We start from the raw sequence: 27,936 nt of genomic DNA on the forward strand, positions 1-27,936 counted from the left end.
AGACTTGCTTAGTGCAAATGCAGGTGACTGACGCACTCCAATTAGGGCACGTCAAGTCTGATTTTGGCAAATCAAGCTGGTACAGTGTAGCAGCTGCATTTTGTGGCATTTGCAGGTATTTAGGGAAATACGTCTTTTCTTTCTTTCTCCAGGGTAACTTTAGTGCTCTCTGCAGGGAGCCATGCATAAAGGGAGCATGGCTCAGATATGGGGACTGCAACACTAGCCCCGAGCAAGAATCCAAGCTTTGTGTGTGTGTGTGTGTGTGTGTGTGTGTGTCCAGTGAAATTTCTTTCTCATCCACTCAATTGATGCACAAGAGTGTCATCTATCCTCGGCAGTGGGGCAGGACCTGCTGCCAGCTTGTGATTCCATGGTAGTATTCTACATTCAGTTTCAGAGGAACTGAATTTCCTGCCCTCTAAATCTGTATCAGATGTTCAAATAAACTGAACCCACATCTTGACCACTCGTCAGGTTATCGGATAAAATTGAATTTCACTCTCCGTAGGAAAGATCAGTTGACATTGCATCTAATAATCACTCTTTTCTTTAAAAAAACTTGACTAAGGGGTTCAGTTGCTGTTCTAAAGATTCAACTTACTGCTGCAGTACAGAGGGACCTGGGGGTTCTTGTGCTTGAAACACAAAAAGATAGTACACAGGTACAGCAAGTAACCAGGAAGGCAACTGGAATGTTGGCCTTTATTGCAAGGGGGATAGAGTATAAAGGCAGAGAAGTCCTGCTACAACTGTACAGGGTATTGGTGAGGCCACACCTGGAGTACTGCTTACAGTTTTGGTCTCCGTATTTAAGGAAGGATATACTTGCATTGGAGGCTGTTCAGAGAAGGTTCACCAGGTTGATTCCGGAGATGAAGGGGTTGGCTTATGAAGATAGGTTGAGTAGTTTGGGCCTATACTCATTGGAGTTCAGAAGAATGAGAGGTGATCTTATCGAAACATATAAGATAATGAGGGGGCTCGACAAGGTGGATGCAGAGAGGATATTTCCACTCATAGGGGAAACTAAAACTAGGGAGCACAGTCTCAGAATAAGGGGCCGCCCATTTAAATCTGAGATGAGGAGGAATTTCTTCTCTTGAGGGTTGTAAATCTGTGGAATTCTCTGCCCCAGGGAGCTGTGGAGGCTGGGACATTTGAATATATTTAAGGCCGAGATAGACAGATTTTTGAGCAATAAGGGAATAAAGGATTATGGGGGGCGGGCAGGGAAGTGGAGCTGAGTCCATGATCAGATCAGCCATGATCTTATTAAATGGTGGAACAGGCTCGAGGGGCCAAATGGCCTACTCCTGCTCCTATTTCTTATGTTTAAGACTTGCTTTGACCCTCCCGTTCTGTATACCTCGTCCAAGTGACTAATTTCCTCCGTGAAAGGAAGCACCTGGCCTCTTCTCTGCATCTCTTCACATGACCGTGATTTGGAGATCATTGTGTGGAGCATTTTGGGCACATTATTAGTCTGTGGGACCGTGTGTGGAGCTTCAACTGATTGTGATCATTAACTAGTTACTGATTGTACTTACTTGATTGCACTCTGTCATTACATAACTTTCAGGTTAGGGTGTCTCTTGAGATGTTTCCTCTACTTCACCTGTAGTGCCAGCTGTGGCTCGGTGGGTAGCACACTTGTCTCTGAGTCAAAAGGTTGTGGGTTCAAGTCCCACTCCAAGGATTTGAGCACAAAAATCCAGGCTGACACTCCTAGTGCAGTTTTGAGGAAGTGCTGCACTGTCGGAGCTATCATCTTTTGGATCAGACGTTAAACTGAGACCCTGTCTGCTCTTTCAGGTGAACGTAAAAGATCCCATGGTACTGTTTCAAAGAAGAGCAAGGGAGTTATCCCCGGTGTCCAGGCCAATATTTATCCCTCAATCAACATAACAGAAAACAGATTATCTGATCATTTTCACCTTGCTGTTTGTGGGAGCTTGCTGTGCGCATATTGGATGTCACATTTCCCATATTAAAACAGTGACTACACTCCAAAAGTACTTAATCGGCTCTAAAGCGCTTTGAGATGTCCAGTGGTCGTGAAAGGCGTTATATAAATGCAAGTCTTTCATTTTGGTCTATCTTGTACAACTAATTCCACTAATTGTATAAGATGGGTGGAAGTTGGTATTTGAACATTGTGTGGATGGAAATGGATCTTATGTAGTTTTACCATTTCAGCCGCTAAATTCAATATGTAAAGCTATCTGATAAGCGTTCGTAGGCCCTCTCTCTGTTTAAACAGGTGTCCTGAGGCATTGCTTTTAAATATCTACAGGACAACTAATCTTGGATCACCTACCATTTTCATGGATTTAAGCAATGCCTGAAGTTGTGGCTTGGGAATAGATTTCCTGACGTACTGGTGATCCTTTTGACATAACTGTTTGAACCATTGCATTCATGATGAGCAGTTATTTCCAAGAGTATCATAAATATTTGAAGTCAGGCTTAACTTCATACTAAATGCTTTAACCATATTTGGGAACATTTAATCTGGTAGATTTTCTGATCAGTCACAACCGATAAATGGGTGTAAAGTGGCTTAAGCAATTTGAAGTATCGGTGGCGATTGCTTAATGCCAAACCTTTGCCCACTTAGCACCTCACTCAATTTGTTGGTCGGGTTTTCAAGTGGTGCTGGAAAGCCAGTTTCCCGGAGAAAATATTTATGTGAGACCCTGACGATATAATTTAGAACATAAGAACATAAGAATTAGGAGCAGGAGTAGGCCATTCGGCCCCTCGAACCTGCTCCGCCATTCAATAAGACCATGGCTGATTTTCTACCTCAACTCCACTTTCCTGCACTGTCCCCATATCTCTTGATTCCCTTAATATTGAAAAATCTATAGATCTCTGTCTTGAATACACTCAAAAACGGAGCATCCACAGCCTCAGGGTAGAGAATTCCAAAGATTCACCACCCTCTTGAGTGAAGAAGTTTCTCCTCATTATCGGCTTTCAGTCCCATTAATTTCTCCAGTGCTATTTTTTTACTAATACTAATTTCTTTCAGTTCATCATTCTCGCTAGACCTTTGGTTCTCTATTTCCAAGAAGTTTTTTGTGTCTTCTTCCGTGAAGACAGACACAAAGTATTTGTTTAATTTCTCTGCCAGTTCCTTATTCCCATTTATAATTTCTCCTGTCTCAGGTTGTAAGGGACCCACATTTACTTTCGTTAATCTTTTCCTTTTTACATACCTATAGAAGCTTTAACCATCTGTTTTTATGTCTCTCGCTAGTTTACTCTCATTCTATTTTACTCTCCTGTCCAAAGTACGTGAACGTGTTGTCACCTCCCAAATCCGTGACCATCTTTCCATCAATTCAATGTTTGAATCCTTTCAATCTGGTTTTCGCCCCTGCCACAGTACCGAAACGGTTCTCATCAAAGTCACAATTGACATCCTTTGTGAGTGTGACAAAGGTAAACTCTCCCCCCTCGTCCTCCTGGATCTGTCTGCAGCCTTTAACACAGTTGACCACTCCATCCTCCTCCAACGTCCAGCTGGGTGGGACTGCACTCGCCTGGTTCCATTCTTATCTATCTAATCGTAGCCAGAGAATCTCCTGCAATGGCTTCTCTTACCGCCCCCGCATCGTTACCTCTGGTGTCCCCCCAAGGATCTGTCTTTGGTCCCCTCTTATTTCTCATCTATATCCTGCCCCTTGGAGATATCATCCGAAAACACGGAGTCACTTTCCACATGTAAGTTGACGACATCCAGCTCTACCTCTCCACCACTTCTCTTGATCCCTGCTTGGTATCTAAATTGTCAGACTGCTTGTCCAACATCCAGTACTGGATGAGCAGAAATTTTCTCCAATTAAATATTGGGAAGACCGAAGCCATTATCTTTGGTCCCCGCCACAAACTGCGTTCCCTAACCACTGACTCCATCCCTCTTCCTGGCATCAATCTGAGTGTGTACAAGACTGTTCGCAACCTCGGTGTCATATTTGACCCTGAAATGAGTTTCCAGCCACATATCCGCGGCATAACTAAAACCGCCTTTTCCTGCCTCCGTAACATTGCCCGCCTCCGCTCTGCCTCAGCTCCTCTGCTGCTCATTCATTCCTTTGTTACCTCTAGACTTGACTACTCCAACTCCGTCCTGGCTGGCCTCCCACATTCTACACTACGGAAACTTGAGGTCATCCAAAACTCAGCAGCTCGTGTACTAACTCGCACCAAGTCACGATCACCCATCACCCTGTGCTTTCTGACCTACATTGGCTCCCGGTTAAACAACACCTTGATTTCAAAATTCTCATCCTTGTTTACAAATCCCTCCATGACCTTGCCCCTCCCTATCTCTCTAATCTTTTTCAATCTCACAAACCCACAAGATGTCTGCGCTCCTCAAATTCTGGCCTCTTGAATATCCTTCATTATAACTGCTCAACCATCGGTGGCTGTGCCTTCAGCTGTTTGGGCCCCAAACTCTGGAGCTCCCTCCCTAAACCTCTACACCCCTCTTTCCTCCTTTTAAGGCGCTCCTTAAAACCTACCTCTTTAAACAACCTTTTGGTCATCTGCCGTAATTTCTTCTTTTGTGGCTCGGTGTCAAATTTATCTGTTTTGTCTGTCACACCGCTGTGAAGTGCCTTGGGACATTTTACTACATTAAAGGCGCTATATAAATAAAAGTTTTTATTATTCTATTTTCCCTTTATCAATTTCTTGGTCTTCCTTTGCTGAATTCTAAAATTCTCCCAATCCTCAGGCTTATTGCTCTTTTGGCAACATTATAAGCCTCTTCCTTTGATCTAATACTATCTTTAACTTCTCTTGTTAGCCACGGTTGAACCACTTTTCCTGTGGGGTTTTTGTGCCTTAAAGGAATGTATGTTTGTTGCAAATTATATATTAATTCTTTAAATGCCAGCCATTGCTTGTCTACCATCATACCTTTTAATGTAGTTTCCCAATCTACCTTGGCCAACTCGCCTCTCACACCTACGCAGTTTGCTTTGTTTAGATTTAAGATCCTAGTTTCGGATTTAACTTAATCACTTTCAAACTCAATATAAAATTATGGTCACTCTTCCCTAAAAGCCCCTTTACTACAATGTTATTAATTGCACAATACTAGATCTAAAATAACCTGTTCCCTAGTTGGTTCCTGAACATACTGATCTAGAAAACCATCTTGTATACATTCTATGAATTCGTCCTCTACACTATTACTGCATATTTGGTTTGCCCAGTCTATATGTAGATTGAAGTCCCCCATGATTATTGTATTACCTTTGTTACATGCACCTCTAATTTCCTGATTTATGTTGTGCCCTACATTACCTCTACTGTTTGGGGCCTATAAACAACTCCCACCAATGTTTTCTGCCCCTTGCTGTTTCTTAGCTCCACCCAAACTGATTCTATTTCTGGATTTTCCGAGTTAAGATCCTTTCTCTCTACTGTCTTTACAACATCCTTTATTATCAGAGCTACCCCTCCTCATTTTCCATTTTGCCTATCTCTTCTAAAAGTTAAGTATCCTGGAATATTTCGTTCCCAACCTTGGTCACTTTGCAACCACGTCTATGTAATGGTTATTAGATCAAACCTATTCATTTCTAGCTGCACTATTAATTCATCTATTTTGTTGCGAATGCTTCACGCATTCAGATATAGTGCCCTTAGCTTTGACTTTTTTCTGTTTTTCCCAAATGTCACCTTAGGCAGGAATGCCCTATTACCTTTGTTACTTTCTCTGTCCCTTCCTGACCCACTCTCCTTATTTTTACCCAAAACTTTACTCTGCTCTAGAACCTTGACATTTATCTTGCTGCTTTTAAATTTACTCTTTCCTGAATGCTCCCACCCCCCACCCCCTTCATTAGTTTAAAGCCATGTCTACTGCCCGCATTATTCGATTCACCAAGACACTGGTTCCAGCCCGGTTCAAGTGGAGCCCATTCCAACGGAACAGCTCCCTCTTTTCTCAGTACTGATGCCATTGCCCCATGAAGCAAAACCCTTGCCTCTCACACCACTCTTTGAGCCATGCATTTAACTTTCTAATCTGCTTCTCCTTATACCAATTGGCGCATGGCTCAGGTAACAATCTAGAGATTATTACATTTTAATTTGGTTTTTAATTTGGACCCCAACTCCTCAAACTCTTTCTGCAGAACCTCAGGGCCTTGGTGAGACCACACCTGGAGTATTTTGTACAGTTTTGGTCTCCTAATCTGAGGAAGGACATTCTTGTTATTGAGGGAGTGCAGCGAAGGTTCACCAGACTAATTCCCGGGGTGGCAGGACTGACATATGAAGAAAGACTGGATCGACTAGGCTTATACTCACTGGAATTTAGAAGAATGAGAGGGCATCTCATAAAAATATATAAAATTATGACGGGACTGGACAGGTTAGATGCAGCAAGAATGTTCCCGATGTTGGGGAAGTCCAGAACCAGGGGCCACAGTCTAAGGATAAGGGGTAAGCCATATAGGATCGAGATGAGGAGAAACTTTTTCACCCAGAGAGTGGAATTCTCTACCACAGAAAATTGTTGAGTTCAGTTCGTTGGATATATTCAAGAGGGAGTTAGATGTGGCCCTTACGGCTAAGGGGATCGGGGGTATGGAGAGAAGGCAGGAGTGGGGTACTGAAGTTGCATGATCAGCCAAGATCATATTGAATGGTGGTGCAGGCTCGAAGGGCCAAATGGCCTACTCCTGCACCTATTTTCTAAGTTTCTATGTTTCTAATCCTAGTTCCACCTATGTCTATGCAGTTCTCAGAAATTGCACCAGAGCAAAAACCCATCAGTGTAAAATGGGTATTCAGGGTCGCTCGGGCTGTGCTGTAATGAGGGAGTGCATTCAAAAAGTCCTATAAGAAGTCTTATCTTGTTATTGTTATTGCTAAATATTGTTATTTTGAGGCTGCTTTCCCAGCTTTGTTTTGTCGTGTGATTTTTTTTTTGTCTGCACTTAATTGCTGTATTTTGATGTTTTGTGCCAAGTGTTTTAGAATCGTAGAATAGTACAGCACAGAAGGAGGCCATTCGGCCCATCGATTGTGCTGGCAGTATTATTTTTTGAAGCACCGCAATATTGGTATAAGGGGTTGCCCTATGCTTATAGGATATAGGAAAGGAGGAGCAACAGGGGAATGTTGACTCGTCAGACTGCACCTGAGGCAGGCTGTGCCCCCAGCCGTATCATCACATTTGCTGTTCTATGGAGAGGGGGCTCTGCAATGACAAACAGAGCCACCCTCCTTGCTATCAGCTCATATGGCACTACCTCCATTACCACCGCTCCAGCCCTGAGCCGAAGACTCGGTTTCCTGCCTCCACTTTTATTATCATATCCCCAGCGATTTTTATTATCCCAACTGCACTTGCAATGGCTGAAATATACATGAAAGATATTGCGAGCCTTTTTAAAGGCGACCACCATGTTTGTCCCTGTATGCAGCAACTTAGTTTGAAGTGTTTGCATCTTTTTCATTTCACCATCATTCTTTGCAAGCAGCCCTTTAAGCGCAGCTTGGGAGCTGACCCACATTATGTAAATAGAGCTGATCCTGCAAAATCAGGTGATGTCAACGCATTAATGATCAAGTGGATCCAAATAATGCAGCACCCAACTCGTGCCCGATTGGGGAACTGCAGAAAAATAAAATCTGTGTCGATGTTTAATTTTGAATGTGCATCTTTTTGATATTTAAAGTTTTCAAAAAAATGTTGTAAGTGCACTTCTAAAAATTGTGTTTTTTTGTTTCCAATATCTAATGTCAGTCAAAGATATAAACTTATTAGGAAGAGACCCAGTGCAATCAATATGCAATCTGGCTAAAAGCACATTCGTGATCTATTGAAAATTATTCTGAAATCCCGATATATTCCTTGCATGAGAAGCAGTGGCGTAGCTGTGCCTGTTTCGCTGGTCTGGTGCTAAGCAGCTGTTTTCTGCCGCCAGTCTCCTCCTATTACATATAACAAGGTTCCACTGTATTTTAAATCAAGCCACTTTAAACCTGAAACATTCCATTTGTTTTTTTTCAGAAAAGCTCATTCCTGCCATTAATCCTTACCGGTTCCCTTTTGTTATTGTTCTAAGTAGAAGTCCATGTGTAATATACATTTATTGGCCAAATGCAACTTATCATGACGAACTGCTTTCCTATCTCAGACCATTCAGTAATGACAGGCAGTCGGGCCAGGAATTTTGTAGGTTACAGATAATTAACGGCGTTGAAAGAAGCTTGCTTGGTTGGCGTCTTGCTGGCTGGCCCCTGTCTGGCATCTTCAGTCAAGTCTCTCAAATCTAGTGAAAGTTATCAGTGGAATATCTTCCCTGGGTAGATAAGCTAGTGATATTCTGCCATAGAACCCAATTTAGTGTACTGCACAGCTAATAACTGCAGGTTATCTATTATTTCTGTACCTTCTAATTTCTTATTCTGGAAATGTATCTGTCTGCTATTTCAAACTGTCTATTTGTGATGGTATTTATTCTCTCTTTAATCTCTCGAGAAGCATTTCAGCAAATTAAACCAAGTAAAGAATTGGGTGTATTCATTATAAATGAGGAAATGTTTTTTTTCTGAATCCCCACAGCTGTGAATGAATTTATTCTTTGATCATCTGATGTATCCAAGGTCTTGGATTTAGATATTTTTGACGGGAGGTTAGCTTGATTCCTAGTGTGTCTTAACAGAGAGCTCCCAGCAGGAGATGAAAGTTGATGAGCACTAGAAATTTTTGCTGAAGGTAAATACAAATCTCAGGACTTTAAGGCTGTTTGAACGTGAGCTGCACTTAGCTCAGCACAGAGGCATCAGCTTTTGAGTTTAACAACAGTTCACTCTTGAGCCTTCCTTAATTTAAAGCCCCACAGTCTGAGACTGCAAGATTTCTGATTGAGGACCAGCAGATAGCGTTATACTGGAACACATTTGCCTAAGTATTCTAGGTCTAAACCTCCATTTACCACACAACCAAATCCAGTAATATTGCTGTATATTTACATGGCAAGTTAATAATTAACTTGCAACTTCACTAACATAGGCAACTATATGTTGTCCCAGAATAAGATTTGATTAATTCTTTTGTATAAATTTATTAAGGAACTATTCCTCCAATTATTTAGAATGCCATTTATGGCTTTTAAACTTTTTTTGGTGATACCAGTCTTGTGTTATTCTGCGAACCTCTGCATAACACTGAAGGGTCGGGAGCTGCGGGATTGTAAGGGCTCGTTCAGTTTTGAAGTGGGGCAAAGATGTAGTTGCCTCTTTTTTAACCCCTCGTCCTTCTGCATTCCGCGATGCATCTCTTAAGAAGGTTTGATACTGTCATAAGCGATATTGCAAGACTGATGAAACCGCGGTACCGTTACTGTTAGAATATTCTAATATCCTTTTATTTGGATCATAAAACAGCCATTTAATTTATTTTTCCTAATTTTCTCCATCACGGACGTTGCTGAGGCCGCGTGGCCTAATGGATAAGGCGTTTAATTTCGATTATAACCGCGAAGTTATCAGAAGATCGCAGGTTCGAGTCCTGCCGCGGTCAAATTAGCTCGCTGCCTATTTTCTATGTTTCTATGGGGATCAAGGGGTATGGCGAGAAAGCAGGAATGGGGTACTGAACTTGCATGTTCAGCCATGAACTCATTGAATGGCGGTGCAGGCTGGAAGGGCCGAATGGCCTACTCCTGCACCTATTTTCTATGTTTCTATGACGTGCGGCGCCACATTTCTATAGTGGCCGGAATCCCTCATACCTCAACAAACTGTCTGCTCTTCACATGGGAGCATGGGACATTATCCTTCCTTATTCCTCCTCGACCACTCTGCAGTCTTTGACACAATCGACCACACCAGCCTCCTCCAAGGCCGACCCCTCAATATTCAGCTACGTGGGACTGCCCTTGCTTGATTCCATTCCAACTGATCTGATCATAGGCAGAGCATCTGTGCCAGTGTCGTCGCTTCCCACCTCTGTGCTGGTACCTCAGGAGTCCCACAATTCCATCCTGGACTTCCTCCTTTTCCTTAACTCAGCATTGAGCAACATAAATTCACAGGAGATGATACTGCAATGGCAAGGATGCTGAATTAAATGTTTGCTTCAGTTTTCATGGAAGTAGCTAACAAAGAGGAAATGACAAAAGCAGTAATTGAGGGATATTATAACAATTAAGAGAAAGATAAACAGAAAGAACTTTAATTTATGTAGTTCCTTTCATGACTTCAGGATATCTCAAAGCACTTTACAGCCAATTAAGTACTTTTGAAATAGAGTCACTGTTGTAATACAAGAAACATGGCAGCCAATTTGTGCATAGCGTCGTCTCCCAAACAGCGTTGAGATAAAGACTGTATAATCTGTTTTTAGCGATGTTAGTTGAAGGATAACTATTGACCCTGAATTCGCGGCCCCAATGGACGCGTACTAGGTGCGCAGGAGCCCGCAGGGGCCATGCTTCGCATACCTAAACCCAGAACTTGCGATCTGCCTAGAATCCTCTTGACAGATCCACCGCATCCAAAAGTAAAGGGCCTCTGTGGGCGGAGAGTTGGACTATTTGCCCAGTGAATGCCTTTGGAATTCTTCCGATTGATAAAACCATAATTTAAACATTTAAAATCCTGTTAAATAAGGTAAGTTTATTTTTAAACGCTTTAAAATCTGTACCTTTATTTTTTAAAAAGTTACATTTTTGTTTTAAATAATTAATTCAATTCTATTTTGATTAATTTTAAATATATGATGTTTAAAAAAAATTATCTTAAGTGTTTTTGCCGATATTCCCATTCATATTTATGGTGATTCCAAACATACCCCTGGGGAATACCACTACTTTTATTGGTTGGGCCTGCCCACGTGATCTCATGCTCCTGAGATATGTGGGCCTCTATGCAGGCCTTCACTTGGAGGCCCAGGACCGCAAGTCGCCAAACCTCCGGGACTACCAGGTAATTTCGTAGAAATTTTTGCGGTCGGAAATTCTGGGCCATTGGGTAGGATACTGGGGAGAACTCCCCTTCTCTTCAAATAGTGCCATGGGATCTTTTATGTCCACATGAGAAGGCAAAAAGCAGATACAAGATAAACTAACTGATCTAAAGGAGGGCAAAGTCACCAGGTCCAGATGGATTGACTCAAAGAAACGAGGTAGTAGATAATTGAGGCACTAGTATCCGTGTATTAAAAAACAGAAAAAAACTGGCAAACAGCAAATATAATACCTATCTTCAAAAAGGGAATTAGAACTAATCTAGGGAATTGTAGACCAGATAGTTTAATGTCTGATAGAAAACATACTCAACTCCTTGGAAAATATAATTTAAAAAATCAACATGGAATTCTAAAAGAAAGGTCATGTTTACACAGCTTACTTTTCAAAGAATTCAATAAACAGAGTCGACAAGGGCAATGCAGTCGGTGTCGTATACATGGACTTTCAGAAGGTCTTTGATAAAGTGCCGCATAAAAGACTCCTGACGAAGGTCAGGATGTGTGGAGTCTGGGGCCAAATAGCAGAATGGATTGAAAGATGGCTACAAAACTGCGTAGGAGTTAAGGGATGTTTCTTGGACAGAAAGTGGGAAGTGGTGATGTACTGTGCTGGGACCACTGTTGTTCACCATATAAATAAATGATTTGGACGTAGGAATTGGAAGTATGGTGTTGAAATCTGCAGATGATACCGAATTGGATATAGCTAATAATGAAGAGGACTACACAAAAATACAGGAAGACATAAACAGGCTTGTAGATTGGACACATAAATGGCAATTAAAATTAAATGTAACCACCTATAAGATGGTTCATTTTGGTAGGGTGAATTAGGAGGCCACTTATTCCTTGGAAGATACAAAACTAAATGGGGTAGAGGAGCAAAGTGATCTGGGATACAGATACATAAATCGCTGAGAGTAGCAACACACGTTGATAAAGCCATGAGTGCAAACACAGTACTGAAGTTCATTTCTAGAGGAACAGAATACAAAAGCAGGGAGGTAATGTTAAATTGGTAAAACCATGCTTTGTGAGCTGTCTACAGTTCTGGTCTCCATTCTACAGGAAAGATACTGGGCCAGATTTTACTAATAGCGCTCACTGTTATTAATGTATAAATTGAACAGCAACTTCCAGCAACTGCACATGCACAGTTAAACACAGAAAGCTGGAAGTAGTCTTGCTCCTCCAGAAGCATCGCGATACATGGAATGATGTGAAGTTGCTGTATTTACCTGATAGATACACACAAAACTCACCAGAAAAAGTTGGGTCTTGTCCATTTCAGTGTAAGTAAATTTCAAACGGTGTGATAAGTCTTAATTACTGTCAAACAACCTCTCTGGCACTTAACAATAACTTTTACAAGTGTGGAGTTCATTTTTTCAGATTTGATTTATTGTTGGGAGATTTAAAAAATAAAAAAGTTAATTTTTTTTAACTTTCTGTCTCTTTTATCTCTCTCTCTCTCTCTCTCTCTCTCTCTCAACACATCATTCTTTCCCTCTATTTACTTTACTTTCTGCGTATGATTTGGCATTGAATTAAATATTCGAACTGACACTTCCTGCTTCAGACTCTCCGTGACTTATTAGCAATTCGTCAGTCCGATTGCTTTAGGAGAGCTGGGTCAAAATCCTGGAAATCCCTCACTAACAGCACTGGGAGTACCTTCACCACACGGACTGCAGCAGTTCAAGAAGGCGGGTCACCACCATCTTCTCAAGGGTAATTAGAGATGGGCAATAAATGCTGGCCTTGCCAGAGATGCCCACATCTCATGATTGAATATTAAGAAAATACAGTTGCTTGCCTGGTTCGCACAGGTCCAAGATCCCCTGTAGAGGTGCTGCGCTAAAATGGCTTTCTAATCACAGCAAGTTCCAGTGCAAAACCCCGTGGGCAGGTGTAAGTGTAATGACTGGCTGGTGCCCATTGAAGCACTGAAAGTGCAGAAACAATTTACACGGTTGTTACCAGAATTGAGAGGATGCAAGTATCAGGAAAGATTGAGCAGGCTGGAGCTCTTTCTCTGGAAAAGAGAAGACTAAGAGATCTGATAGACCTTTTTAATATTATGAAGGAGTTCGATAGGGTGGATGTGGAGAAACTCTTTCTATTTGTGGGCGAGCCCAGAAGAAGGGAGCATAATTATAAGATGGCTACTAACAGATCGGAATTTCTTTACACAGAATGGTGAGAATCTGCAACTTGTTGCCACATGGAGTGCTTGAAGTAGATAGTATTGATACATTGAAGGGGAGGCTTGATGCATACCTGAAGGAGAAGGGACTAGACGTATATGGGGACAAGTTGGGGAAATGAGAATGGGAGGAGGCTGGTGCAGAGTATAAACATCGGTATAGATCGTTTGGGCTGAATGATCTGTTCCTGTGCTGTGGATTTTATGTAATTCTATGTAACATGCTGGCCCTTGGTGACATCATCCACAGACATGGGGTCAGCTTCCACCTGTACATTGATGACACCCAGCTCCATCTTTCTTGACCCCGCCACGGTCCCCATGTGTCTGAATGCTTTTCTGACATCCAGCCTTGGATAAGTTGCAGTTTCCTCCAGCTAAACAATGAGAAGATCAAAGCCATTGTCTTTGGCTTCCACCACAAACTCTGTATCTTCATCATCAATTCCATTCCCCTGCCTAACTATATCCTCCCCACCACAAACACTTTCTACATCCATCTTGTAATATTGCCCACTTTCTCCTGTACTTCAGCCCATCTACCACTGAAACCCTCAGCCATGCTGTTGTGACATGCAGACTCAATTAGTCGAGTGCTCTCCTGGCTAATCTCCTATCCTTCACCCTCTATGAACTTCAGTTCATCCAAAACTCTGCTGCCTGTATCCTAACCCACACCTCTCCTGCTCACCCCTCGTCCATGTACTCGCTGACCTTCTGTTCCAAATGACTCAAACTTAAAATTCATATCCTCGTGTTTAAATCCTCATCGCCTCACCCCTCCCAATCTTTGTAAGCAACTCCAGTGCCACAACCCTCTTCCCTTTCCACTGACTCTGGCCTCTTGTGAATTTCCCCACTACCTTCACCTCACCATTGGTAGCTGTGCATTCAGCTACCTAGGCCCTACGATCTGGAATTTCCTCCCTGAACTACTCCACCTCTCTCTCTCCTCCTTTTTAAAAGGCTTCTTAAAACCCACCTCTTTGACCTAACTCTTGCTCCAAGCTCCTTCTTAGGTTCAATGTTCATTCATTTTCCCACTGCACCCCTGCAAAACAGTTTTGGATGATATTTTATATTAAAGATGCTATATAAATGGAAGTTACTGATGATAATCATAATGTGTCAGCAGGTTTTTGTACAGTAGGCGACATCACGGCCAAGACCAATGTTGTCCTCTGTATATGCATATTTTTCAACAGATGTCGCTGTGCTGCGATCAGAGCAAGAGCCTAGCTGGTTTTATTTTCTCCACCCCCGCGATCAAACCCTATCTCTCCTTAGCCCATTATGCATGGCTGGCAAACCGGGTTTTCACCCTTAGCCCCTTCCAGTTTTGACAAGGGCAATAAGCTGAAGGCCATCCTCCCGTGGGCCAAATAAGCAATTTGGTTTGGAGTATGAATGTTGTGAAAAATCACAAGTGTGCATTTACCAACAAATGTCGCCCGAGGTCTGAATACAGTTTGTGATGCAACTTTTAAAATTGGCTTCTGAGCTAAATTTTCCATTTAAAATCATGGACTGCAGGGTTTGCTGTGATGTAATGTGTGAACAATAAAAATAAAAGGCAACTGCACAGCGTATTCCCCCAGGAGTAGAGAATCATTTTGGTGAAATCATCAAACGTATTGATGGCTGTTAAAGAGAATCACAGAAATTTCTGATGTTGAGCTAATAAGCAGTTGGAGCTACCAGTCTGTCAGACCTAGTCTGTGGAATTGAGCCAAATTGATTTGTCAGTCACAAGTGCAGAAGGCTGCCAACCAGCTACATTGCTGCACAGTGTCGGCTTAATCAATAAACCCCCTATAGTAGTATTGTTTGTTCATTGTAGCAAGGTTAGGAGGTATAGCGTTTTCAGGTTTTGGTTGGACAGATTTATGAAAGGTTTGTTTGAAAAGTATATAGCATTAATACATTGCAGAAACCAATGAATAGCTGGTTTGGCAGACAACCTAGATGACCCGATGAACCAGGCTGTGTGGTGAAAGGGCCTGATATTATGACATAAAAGACCAATAACATCATAATTGGAAATGTCAGTGTATTTTATTGACTGTATGAGGTAGCAAAACGAAGTTCTATAACTGACCAGATCGAGGGGTTCTCTTAATTGCTGACTTGCTGTTTGTCACAAAATGTGCAATAGTCCCTGTTATGGATCTCAAAAGATAAGCGAGCCAGGCAAACTGGCCATCAATGTTATCTGTTAGAGTGTGACTTCATTAAGGAGAAGTAAAAGTAGTCATATTTACTGTGCAAAGTACTTGCCCTCTTTCTATTCCATTTTGTTTTGAGGAACTTTTACTGTCACAGGAGCCCATTGGGCTTCTCTAAGAGCCCCAAAGACATGGATGTTAGCGAAGAGGATACACTTTGGTGCTGAGCTTCCCCACGACCTCACACTGATTTGAGCATACAATCGCTGATTCAAGACTGACCGAGAACAAATTTTATTTCTCCCATTTTCTTGAAGGTGCAAATTCCTGTTGGGCTGTGTTTCATTGTGCACTGACATCTCTCGGGTATATTACCCCGAGTGACCATTGTTCATGTGTGAGCCGAGACACTGTCTAGTTATTATATTCATATATTATTAAACTCGGTGCGTATAATATGAATATAATAAAGAGATAATAGCAGGCGATTGGATTGGGAGATCGGGGGCAGGAACAGCACAGCCAACCCTTATCCTGTCCTCATCAGATATTTGCTCACATGCACCTTCACCATGGGGTTTCTGGGTAGAAAACAGGACCAGGTACTGAAAGGATTTTCATTTCCCTCCCACTCCACCGACCCTTTGCAGCTGAAGGACAGTAAAGCCAGTTGTAGTGAGATCGACGAACCCAAGACTACAAGCTGAATCTGGGGCCTACACAGTCTTTATTGTTCAGTACCGCACCACACATCAAGCCATTGCGGAGCTCATTTTAATTTATGGATGTATTTTACTTTTGATCTTCCTTCTGTGGTGCAGCCTACACTGCATAATCCCTCGCCCAGAATGTGGCTGTCTGTTCCATTGGAAAGTATACGAGAACAGGCCTGAATAACTCTCTCTTTCCCTCTCTGAGTCTGGCCTCAGCCCTGGCGTCCCTTCATGATGGTCGAGATTGAATTAGTAAAGACAAAAAGAAAGAACCTACATTTATATAGCACCTTTCAACCTCAGTACGTGTAGTCACTGTTGTAGGGAAAAGTGGCAGCCAGTTTGAGCACAGCAAGATCCCACAAATGACAGTGACCAGATAATCTATTTTTGGTGGTGACAAATGTTGGCGAGGAGAACTCCCTGTTCTTTGAATAGTACCATGGGATCATTTCCATTCACTTGAGAAGGTAGATGGGGCATCAGTTTAACAATGGCTCCCCCAACAGAGTAGCACTCCCTCAGTACTGCACTGAAGTGTCTTTGAAATGGAGCTTGAATTCATAACCATCTGACTCAGAGGCAAGAGCATCCAACTGAGCCAACAACAACAACAACTTGTATTTATACACTCAAGCCAAGGCTGATACTTAGTAGCGTAGCATTTCGAAATGTACAGACACGAATCTTTACTGTATCACTCCATGATGAGAGTCTTACAGTGTTAGCTCCCTTCATCACTGTTGTAATTTTTCTTGCTTCTGTAATATGAAAGAACTTGCATTTATATAGCATCATATCACATCCTCCAGACATCCCTAAGTGCTTTACCAACAGTGGATTACTTTTGAAGTGCAGTCACTGTTGTTATGTAAGCAAATACAGGATCTAATACGCGCTTAGCAAGGTATCACAAACAATGAATGATGGGATAACCATTTTTTTCTTCGTTCATGGGATGTGGGCATCGCTGGCAAAGCCAGCATTTATTACCCATCCCTTATTGACCTTGATAAAGTGAGCTGCCTTCTTGAACCGCTGAGGTGAAGGTACTCCCACAATGCTGTTAATGAGGGAGTTCCAGGATTTTGACCCGCGACGATGAAGGAACGGCAATATATTTCCAAGTCAGGATGGTGTGTAACTTGGAGGGGAACTTGCAGGTGGTGGTGTTCCCATGCGCCTGCTGCCCTTGTCCTTCTAGGGGTAGAGGTTGTTGATTTGTGGAGTGCTGTCGAAGAAGATTTGTCGAGTTGCTGCAGTGCATCTTGTAGATGGTACACACTGCAGCCATGGTATGCCGGTGTTGGGAGGAGTGAATGTTTAAGGTGGTGGATGGGGTGCCAATCAAGTGGGGTGCTTTGACCTGGTTGATTGCTGGGAGGAATGTTGGCCAGGACACCGGGAGAGCTCTCTGCATGTCTTGAATTGTGCTGTGGTATCTTTTACATCTACGTGACTGGGCACATGGGCCTCAGTATAATGTCTCATCCAAAAGACGGCACTTGCAACAATACCGCTCTCCCTCAGTATTGCACTGAAGTGTCAGCTGAGATTATGGGGTAGATTTTCCTTGTCTTGTGCCTGGATGTACAAGGTTATCTGAGCATAGTGCATCGTAGGAAACTGGGTGGGGAGGAACGCAGTCTTGTAATGGAATCTGCCTGATTTTTCATCCATTAAAATTAATGACAATTTTTGGGGGCGGGTGGGGAGGGCTGTGTCGGCAGAGATGTGCCTCCACAATCAGCTCTTGTGCAGTCACTGCACCCAGGAAACCCAGTACATTGAGGCACTGGGTCAGGAAAGTGCTCGAGTAATTGCTGCATGGCGATATATAGGGACAGAACCTTATTACTGCAGCAGCTTATTTGCAGGTTCTCTTGTATGGAGCTTGGGTCCTTCCTATGGTGTTTAATTGGAACATAAACAATCCATTGAATGGTTGGCCTCTGACTAGTTCTAATTGCCCCCCAGCCAGCAATCTGCTGCTTGCTATAGTGGTTATGATTGGGACCGGATGTGATAGCTACAAGCTGATGGCATAAATATAGTTTTAGTCACAAGTGCCTGGGTCCAAACTATCCAGAGTGTAGAGTGGTATTTGCAGAATCTAAATGAATAGCATTGTGTAATGCTTCGATAAACAGGCTACACTGACTTAGTCAGGTATGGCTTCTATACAGCTCTGCTAAATGAAGGCGCAAGTTATGAAGGCTAACTAAACTGTTTCGTCAATAGTATTTAACATCAGACTGAAAATGTAATGAAATTTTACATCTTTTAAGATGGAATCACTTATCCAAAATGTAGACAAAAATGGAGATAAAACTAACCTTCTGATAACTTCTCCCAATAGTTGCACACTGTGTCTTTATGGTGGAAGTACAGTTTGGAAGGTGGGTATTAATATTGTGAACTGGCAGGTTTATGCAGCCTTGGTTAATGCGCAGAATATATGATGGTCAGGGTGAATTGTAGGAGACAATGCAGATCTACCGCAGGCACGAGTGAGCATGCAGCTCAAAACCAGCGCGGGACTCTCTCCACAACAGTAATTGACGCTTCAGCTGTCATTTATATTTGTATAAAATGCTCAAGTATCTTTTTAGTTTTATTCTTTAGTTGATTATTGTGCATCAGGATGAATGAATGAGATAAACCCTGAGGCCGGTGGTTTATAAGAAGCATTGCTGTGCGATGTCAGAGCAGCAGCATCACAACAGGTGAACAATATTTTGAAATGTATAGTTACAGGAGAAAATTAAAAAATGCACATAACTTGAGATGAAAGTGTGCTCATCTCAAGTTTATAATTTCAAGAAATAGAGGGCTAAATGTGTGCGTGTATGTTGCAAATATCTGAACATTATTTTCAAGGTGCTGTATCTGTAACATTCTCCTTTTGAGATTGTTCAAATCAAACTATTTATTCTAAATGTTGGAGAGGTTGAAAATGTATTTCCTGCTTTGATTATCTTTGACTCCGCAGCCTTTGAAGCCCTTCCTAAATGATGACTAATTTCTTGCGTTGAAACCATTCTTGACGGGATGTTTTACATCCAGATTCAGTGACAGAATCTCAAGTGAGTCAACTTTGTGAGAATCCCACCATTGGAACACTGCAGTGGGCCTGACTTGTGGACTGTTTAATGTTCGGGGATGGGAGAACCCCAGGACACTATCCTGTTTGCTTCGGCACTCCACAGTGCTACATTGCTGCTCCAGCCCCTCCTAGTGCAGGGGGTGGGAAAAACCTAGTTTTGGGTAGGGCAATGTTATCAGTAGTTGGATAAACTGGTCTGGAGCATAGTGGTTATGTTACTGGACTAGTAATCCAGAGGCCTGGCCTAATGATCTGGGGACATGAGTTCAAATTCCACCACGGCAGCTGGGGAATTTAAATTCAGTTAATTAAATTTAAAAATCTGGGGGCCGAAAGTGGCCCATCCAAGGACTGCCGAGGTACCTGATGGTCCTTCAAAGGTCGGCGGGCGGCAAAAGAGGGACTTACGCTGCCAATCTGGCGGCAGCCGGCGGGAGCTCCCAATCTCGGCGGCAAAGGCGTTTGTCGCCCAAGTGCCGCCGAGGATGGAGTCGAGCCCATGGAGGGTCGAAGACCTGAAAAGAAAAAGCATTTAAAAAAAAAAAAAACATCGGATGACCTTCAGGGGACTCCATCCAGGTAAGTCCCTGTAAAGAAAAAAACGTTAAAATGTTTACTCAGCTTTTTTTTCAGATCTTCATACTCACCGTCGGGGATAGACCAGCCTCCAACCAGAGGTCCACCCCCCCGTTCTGGTGCCGACTCCAGCCTGCATCAATATGGCATGTTGGCAGGCAGGAGTCCACTTATGCCACTCGGCCGTCCGCTGATGTCACCGGGTGCTTCCTGGCGGTTCTCCCCTCCCGCTTGCTCCAGGCCAAATCAAAAGTGGCACTGGCTGCAACTCGCGGAGGAATGTCGGCGGTAAGGCCATCAATTTCGGGCCCCTGGAATTTAAAGCTAGTGGCAGTAATCGTGAACATGATTGTTGTTAAAAACCCATCTGGTTCACTAATGTCCTTTTGAGGGAAGGAAATCTGTCGCTCTTACCCGGTGTAGCTTATATGTGACTCCAGACCCACAGCAATGTGCTTGCTTCTTAACTGCCCTCTGAAATGGCCTAGCAAGTCATTCAGTTGTATGGCAGCTCACCACCAACTTCTCAAGGACAATTAGGGATGGGCAATAAATGCTGGCCTTGCCAGTGATGTCCACACCCCATTAACAATCAAATACATTAAAAAAAATCCACCTCCCAGCAGGGCGTTTCAGGGGTTGTTATCGGAGAGGTGGAATTGAACCATCTATTCATGGCCCTTTTGGAAGACCAGCTATGGGATGTAAAACAGCCCTTCATTGGAGGGAAATACTGCGAGGAAAAATACATTTAAAATTTTTTTTTGTAAAGAATTGTGATTGAAGTTCAATAATATTGTTCTTTATAAACCTGAGAACTGCGGACATCCATCAGGGAAGCTCACTCAGAAGTGCTCCTGAATCCCATTCTGTGAGGGAGCTGATTGAACATGTAGAATTGAAATTACATGATTACCTAAGCATCCTGGGTTAACAACCATATCCAGTAATATTCATTCAATTCCCTTGTGTGTTTGGGCTTGATTACTCTTCAAACTCAGTTCCCCAGTGGCATCAGGACACAGTATTCAAAAATATTACAGAAAAAAAGGCTGGGGGATGGTGGGGAAAGAAAACACGCAAAGAGGTTCTAGTTTTAATCTTTTCTTTGTAGCTGTTTGAGCTTTGAAAGGCGTATTGCTGGTAACACTGCCTGTTTAAGGTTTACAAAAGGTATAAAGGGAGGGAATTCCTATTAACGGGGAGGATATCATAACATTATGTGAAGGCTAGTGCCTGCTACACGCTGGACAAGTGAAAAACCACAGTGAGGCCTGTATGGCATCTCTGTGTCTTTGTCGTCTGTCGTCAGATTTTAAGCACACAGACTCCATTATCTGCTCACAGCACGATAACCAATGTATTTCATTCTGCAGTTTAGAGCCTGATGTTTCAGTGTTCTAAAATCTAAACATTTTTGTGATAGTTTAACACTTTGCCAGATTCCATCCATGTAGTTGTTAATCAACCAGACATACATATACGCTTGTGAGTTATCCGGTCAGCTTCACTTGTGGAGATAATTTATTACACCTCACTGCTGGCCGTGACATGTCCTCTAGTTACGTTGCCGGCTGATTTATTTTATTCACGTATTGAGAATAGCTACTTTAATAAGAATTTGATTCAGTCAGTGAAACAGGTCTTAAAAGAGCACCTGTCTATTGCCATCACTGAACAACATCTACCTCAACAACACATTAATGATTCAGACTGGTTCTAGTCTTCACAGCCCACCTGCAGTTTGTCCCAAGGGTAATTGTTACAGACAGGAGTCACCTAATAGTGCATTTTATGCAGGGAAAGCTTTGACACACAACTGCAACGAAAAGCTTTTCTTTTAGTGTAAACAAGCTTTTCTGTTGCATTTATTTAAATGTGCTGTCAGAAATATACTGTGACAGTCAAGTAGCAAGTGACTCAGAAGATAGCGTGGCTGTGTAATTTGGTTTGCAGAAATGGTAAATTGTGCATTGGTGGTTTTTAAAAAAAGCATTTTATTTTACCGTCAGAAGTAAAAAATTATTATCTTTTTTGTGGCTCTTTTCCCCTCGCCTCGTTGGTTGGAAAGTTTCCTTTTAAAATGAAAGGGGCGAGGCAACGCGTTAATGTAGGAACTTGTAATAACCCCTCAACTCTGGGGCAGGTTCACAATCTCAGTTGTGCTGCTGCAAGGAGAAGCTCGACAGTCCACAAACTGTGACCTGAAGGGTAGGCCATCAGCTGAGTGCCTTTGCCCTCCTGCACTCGTGGTCAGCTGAAGAGCAGCGTTGGTAGAAACCTGGAGGCAAATTGCCTGCCAATCCTCTTGGGCACAGGAAACATGTGGCTAGGTAAGACCTGTACTGGGAGGGAGAGAGAAAATAGAGGTTCACACGTCATCAGAAACAACAATTTGCATTTATATAGCGCATTGAATGTAGTAAAACGTCCCAAGGCGCCTCATAGGAGCGTTATCTGACAAAAGCTGACACCAAGAAAGAAGAAAAAGTAATTTCTGGTTTTGTGATTGTAATTTATTAGTAGAAATGACCATCTTGTTAATTTGGCATTATGATGGTAGTAAAGCTCCTTGATGCAAATTGTATCTTGAACCCCACCCCCTCTTTTTAAAAAAAAATACAGATTATTCAAGTTATTATGTTTACATATGTCCATTGCTTTTTATATTAATGAAAATTAGGTAATCAAAGGCACCTCCAAATATTACGTTCCTTTTCAAAATTTAATGACTATGAAATAAATGGAGGTAGGTTTTAAATATGCCAAAGTTATTTAGAGGTCACAAGGATGGCTGATATGGGAAATGGAAGTTATTACACTGGTGTAGTGGGTGGGGATACTACTGAGGAAGGGATGTCCAACCTTTTGTAGCTAGGGGGGGGGATAAATATATGTTCTAAATCAGCATGGGCCACATATGACTATGGAGACCTGCAATTTCCTATTTTCGAAAAGGAAGGTCCATCATACATACAAAGCCGCCCCAAAAACACCCCCACTCGAAGAATTTATATTGTTCCTCCTTCTCATCCCCACATCCCCATCCTCGGCCCCGTCCCTGCACCTTGCGCCTCCCTTCCCCTACCGTGCCCCTCCCCTACCGTGCCCCACCCTAAGCAATGCTAACTGCTGCTGCTATTAACATTGGGAGCTTGCTAAAGATGGCCCAGGGTCCGTTACCCTTTTCACATCCTTTTGGATATTCTGGAATTTGTAGTGGTCAGTACTAATGGGTGCTTGGATTTCAGTGCCATTCAGTTGATTGCTGCGCTGCAATCCTCTCTCTGATTGAATGTTGCTTAAGATCCGCCACCTACTACAGCCCTATAGACTGTGCATTGTTGCAAATGTATCTGGTGGGCCCTGTCCTTTTGCCTCGAAGCTGCAGTGACGATGGCTGGTTGGCCCCCTCCTTGTGCAGGTATCGCTACTGGAGGCTGCTTTCCTCCATTGTTTGGAGACTGCAGACAGGTTAAACAGATAAAGCGTGAGAGCTTGGAAACTTGGAAAATTCAGCTCTTGCAAGCCCCCATGCTGGAGTGGGGGGCAAGATTGATGCAAAAAAGTTGCTCCCTGATTGACTAGGTGTAGCAAAATTATAAACCTATCTGCATTTCTCATTTTGGTACACCTGGTACGCAGAGAAAATCTTCCCCAGTGTTGGGAAAGAATGGAGGCAGCTGTACTCTGAATCTAACTGAGTTGCACCTGCCCAGGGAGTGTCTAATGCTGACAGTCATTGTCCAGAATTGGCAAGTTTCCAATTTCCTTGCAGGTAAACCTCTTGCATGGATGAATGCAAAATTCCCTAAATTATTTTCAGAAGGTTCCAAACTTTGGAACAATGGTGAAATGAGGAGAGATGAACTCTTGAATGGAGCGCTATAATTGTTATTATGTATATTGTTGTATATTTGCTATCTTAATACTCTATATATTATAAACATTTGTGTATTGTACACAAATGCTTCCATAGTCCTTGAGGGATTACCATCAAAATGTTACTTTAGGAGCATGCCGTTTATTTTAATTGTCTTTGTCCTCCTTTTTGTGGCGATTGGATCCCTCACAACCGTGCCTCTTACAAAGAGTAAGTAAAGGCCCAAGTATCAGGGGTTAAATTCCAATGCGGCAATAATGTGCCCATCCTTCACGTTGAGGTGGCATCCTCACCAGGCGGCTTACATGTTGTCATGGATACTAACACATGGTACCCCTGAGATTCTAGACAGGAATTAATGGCAGTCCTGTGTATAGGTTTCCTGTCAAGGGCTAAGAGATGGATTACATTGATGTGCCATTTGTCATACTGTAATTGTTCTGGCAAATGGAATACCCACTAGTATAAACGTTCAAGCTTCACTAATAGAAGTGAAAATAGGAAGAGAAAGGGGTAATACTGTATTACGTTCAACAAAACCACAACTTGGCTGATGACATTTGGTAAAAAGAATAGCCATTTACAAGTAATACTGTATAAAACATTTAACACTGATGTTCCAGCTCTTGAGAAAGAATGCAACAGCTTTGTAAACATGGAAAGATATGGAATTTTTAAAACAGAAATTCGCATAAACAGATTCACAGAAAAAAAATTTTTGTGGCAAATTTAAACAACGCCTCATATCAAACCACTGGTGTGATTTCTTTTTTCAAGAAATGGCACAGTATTGGGGGCTGACAGAGCTCAGAGGAAGATTATTGGCCATTAAAACTGCTTAATAAAATCTACTAAAAATGAAATATTAACACAAGCCACAAATAGATGACCTCTCGTTCCTGCTTAGGTTTTATTTTAAATCTTTCTGACTCTCACCTGTGTGTTACTGTTTATAGAGTACTTCTTTTGTTTCTCATTTTATTTCCAGAACCACAATGCTCTCGGGAGAATTAGAAATGGCATTAGGTACATTGAAAAACGGGCTGAAGTGTCTTTTTTTTTAATGGTTGCTTTCCATAAAAGAAAAACGTTTTTTTAATTCTCTAGAATAGACATCTGATTTCATGATTATTACAAAAATTTTCATAACAAACCCAATTGTATAACTATATCTATCTTTATAAATACGTGCTTAACTGTAACAGACTATTTGGGTAATGGGGTTTGGTGCAAATTTCATGACTTATTTTGTCGCATATTGCAGCTTAGAATTCTATTGTTCACATATCCTGTTTGTTGGAGAAATAAGTTATTTTCCCCAAAGGGTGTAAGGTTACAAATTTTCACCATTTAAAAAGTAACATACTGACTCATCATAAAATAAAGTGATGATGTTGCTTGTAAAATTTATTTTGTACAAAAGCTAATCCAGAAATAAACATCCCTCAATCCAGTGCTTTTTCCAATTGGTGTATTAATAGCAAAACCTAGACTGTAGTGTAATTCATATTGTTTAACATGCACTTCATATAAACACCTTCAATTCAGCAGTGACATCTCATCCATAACTATGTAGTTAATCTTATGGATATTAATAAGTCTCAGGGGATTTATCTAACACTATTAATCTGTTTTCACCGCATAGTGTAATGGCACCTGAACTATATAACACACATTCCTCACCTATTACATCACTGCCTCAATAAATATCTTGCTCTTATTAATGCTACATGGCCTTCTTTTTCTTTTAATAAATCAATAATGCTGAGCAAAATGAATAATCCGTCAAAAAATTACAATCTCCGATCCATTTATTTCTGAGATTTTAAGATGGACACTTCTGGTTGTGTATTTTCTTTATTTGCAGCGAGTATTCCAGCCCGTCAATCTTGACATTGTTGCAGAACATGTTGAAAACTGGGACCAAATCCTACTTTTTTATTACATCACTGCTGTGGCTCAGTGGGTAGCACATTCGCCTCTGAGTCATAAGGTTGTGAGTTCAAGTCCCACTCCAGGGACTTGGGCACATAAATCTAGGCTGATACTCCAGTGCAGTGCTGAGGGAGTGCTACACTGTCGGAGGTGCCGTCTTTCGGATAGGTCGTTAAGCCAAGGCCCTGTCTGCCCTCTTGGGTGGATGTAAAAGATCCCGTGGCACTATTTCAAAGAAGAGCAGAGGAGTTATTCCTGGGGTCAATATTTATCCCTCAATCAACATAATAAAAAACAGATTATTTGGTCATTATCACATTGCTGTTTTGTGGGAGCTTGCTGTGCGCAAGTTGGCTGCCGCATTTCCCACATTACAACAGTGACTACATTCCAAAAGTACTGCATTGCCTGTAAAGTGCTTTGAGACGTCTGGTGGTCATGAAAGGCACTTTTTAAATGCAAGTCTTTCTTTCCTATGTTCCTTTCAAATGCTCAATACTTAGGATCACAGCTTTTTGTTATTGGTCACCGTCTCTAATTATTTTTTTTGTTAGACCTTCCAACTAGCCAAATATTAAATACTTCCACATATACAGGCTCTTATCCCATCCACTTCTCAAAGCTCTTCACATGAGTTACTTTTGGAGTCAAAGGATTGTTGTCATGTAGGCAAACGTGATCGCATTCTTCTTCAGCGACCCTCGGCAAACAACTGTGAGATGAGTGGCTAGCGAATTAGATTTTTTGGCAGTATCAGTTAGGGGAGGAACGTTGTCTACCAAGAGAAATCCCTACTCTTCAAACAGCGCCATGGTATTTTTAACATTAATCTGAAGGCACACGGGTGCTTTGTTTCACTGCCACCTCCTGACCATGCAGTGCTTCCTTAATATTGCACTGGAGCGTTAGCCTAGATCTGGGCAACGCGAATGATAGTCTACGCACCTATCCGCATCATCGTAAGCAGACAGATCAGCCATGATCTTGTTGAATGGTGGAGCAGGCTCGAGGGGCTAGATGGCCTACTCCTGTTCCTAATTCTTATGTTCTTATGTTCTTATGACAGGAAGGCAGAGTCAGGCGAGGAGAGCCCGGAGCCAAAAAGGGCGGGAAAAAGCAAGAACAGTCTTTCCTTTTTCTCTGTCTTTTTTTTGTTTTTGGAGCAATTTCTTTTTGCGTAAGTTGGATATTAGATAAACTGCTCACGAATTATTAACACTATTTATCTGTTTTTATTGCATAGTTTAACTTCACCTGAACTACATAATACACAGCCGTTGCCTCTAATGGACTCCCTTTAACCTTCTCTGTTGTAATGTAATATCTCCAAGTTTGCAGATGACACTAATCTGGGTGGCAGTGTGAGCTGTGAGGAGGACGCTAAGAGGCTGCAGGGTGACTTGGACAGGTTAGGTGAGTGGGCAAATACATGGCAGATGCAGTATAATGTGGATAAGTGTGAGGTTATCCACTTTGGTGGCAAAAACAAGAAGGCAGATTATTATCTGAATGGTGACAGATTAGGAAAAGGGGAGCAACGAGACCTGGGTGTCATGGTACATCAATCATTGAAAGTAGGCATGCAGGTACAGCAGGCAGTTAAGAAAGCAAATGGCATGTTGGCCTTCATAGCAAGAGGATTTGAGTATAGGAGCAGGGAGGTCTTGCTGCAGTTGTACAGGGCCTTGGTGAGACCACACCTTGAGCATTGTGTGCAGTTTTGGTCTCCTAATCTGAGGAAGGACATTCTTGCTATTGAGGGAGTGCAGCGAAGGTTCATCAGACTGATTCCCGGGATGGCAGGACTGACATATGAAGAAAGACTGGATCGACTAGGCTTATATTCACTGGAATTTAGAAGAATTAGAAGAATGAGACGCATATAAAATTCTGACGGGATTGGACAGGTTAGATGCAGGAAGAATGTTCCCAATGTTGGGGAAATCCAGAACCAGGGGTCACAGTCTAAGGATAAGGGGTAAGCCATCTAGCACCGAGATGAGGAGAAACTTCTTCTCAAAGAGAATTGTGAACCTATGGAATTCTCTACCACAGAAAGTTGTTGAGTCCAGTTCGTTGGATATATTCAAAAGGGAGTTAGATGTGGCCCTTACGGCTAAAGGGATCAAGGGGTATGGAGAGAAGACAGAAGTGGGGTACTGAAGTTGCATGATCAGCCATGATCATATTGAATGGTGGTGCAGGCTCGAAGGGCCGAATGGCCTGCTGCTGCACCTATTTTTTATGTTTCTATGTTCCATTTTAAAAAAAGCTACAATTTATCTTCAAAATTGTACCCTCTCATTTCTTGTATCATTCTAATATATCTTCCTGTACCCAT

At 42.1% G+C, this 27,936-nt stretch overlaps 1 protein-coding gene and 1 non-coding gene across 2 annotated transcripts in view; both read left to right on the forward strand.

The window, feature by feature from the left end:
• cux2b (cut-like homeobox 2b) overlaps positions 1-27,936 on the forward strand; it is a 299,039-nt gene that overhangs the window by 57,172 nt on the left and 213,931 nt on the right. The gene's annotated exons all lie outside the window — the stretch shown is intronic.
• On the forward strand, positions 9,474-9,562 carry trnar-ucg (transfer RNA arginine (anticodon UCG)). The gene is given in 2 exon segments: positions 9,474-9,510; positions 9,527-9,562. It is a non-coding gene; the product is annotated as a tRNA-Arg (tRNA).

This window comes from Pristiophorus japonicus, chromosome 8 (genome assembly GCF_044704955.1).
Source record: "Pristiophorus japonicus isolate sPriJap1 chromosome 8, sPriJap1.hap1, whole genome shotgun sequence".
Taxonomy (NCBI): domain Eukaryota; kingdom Metazoa; phylum Chordata; class Chondrichthyes; family Pristiophoridae; genus Pristiophorus; species Pristiophorus japonicus.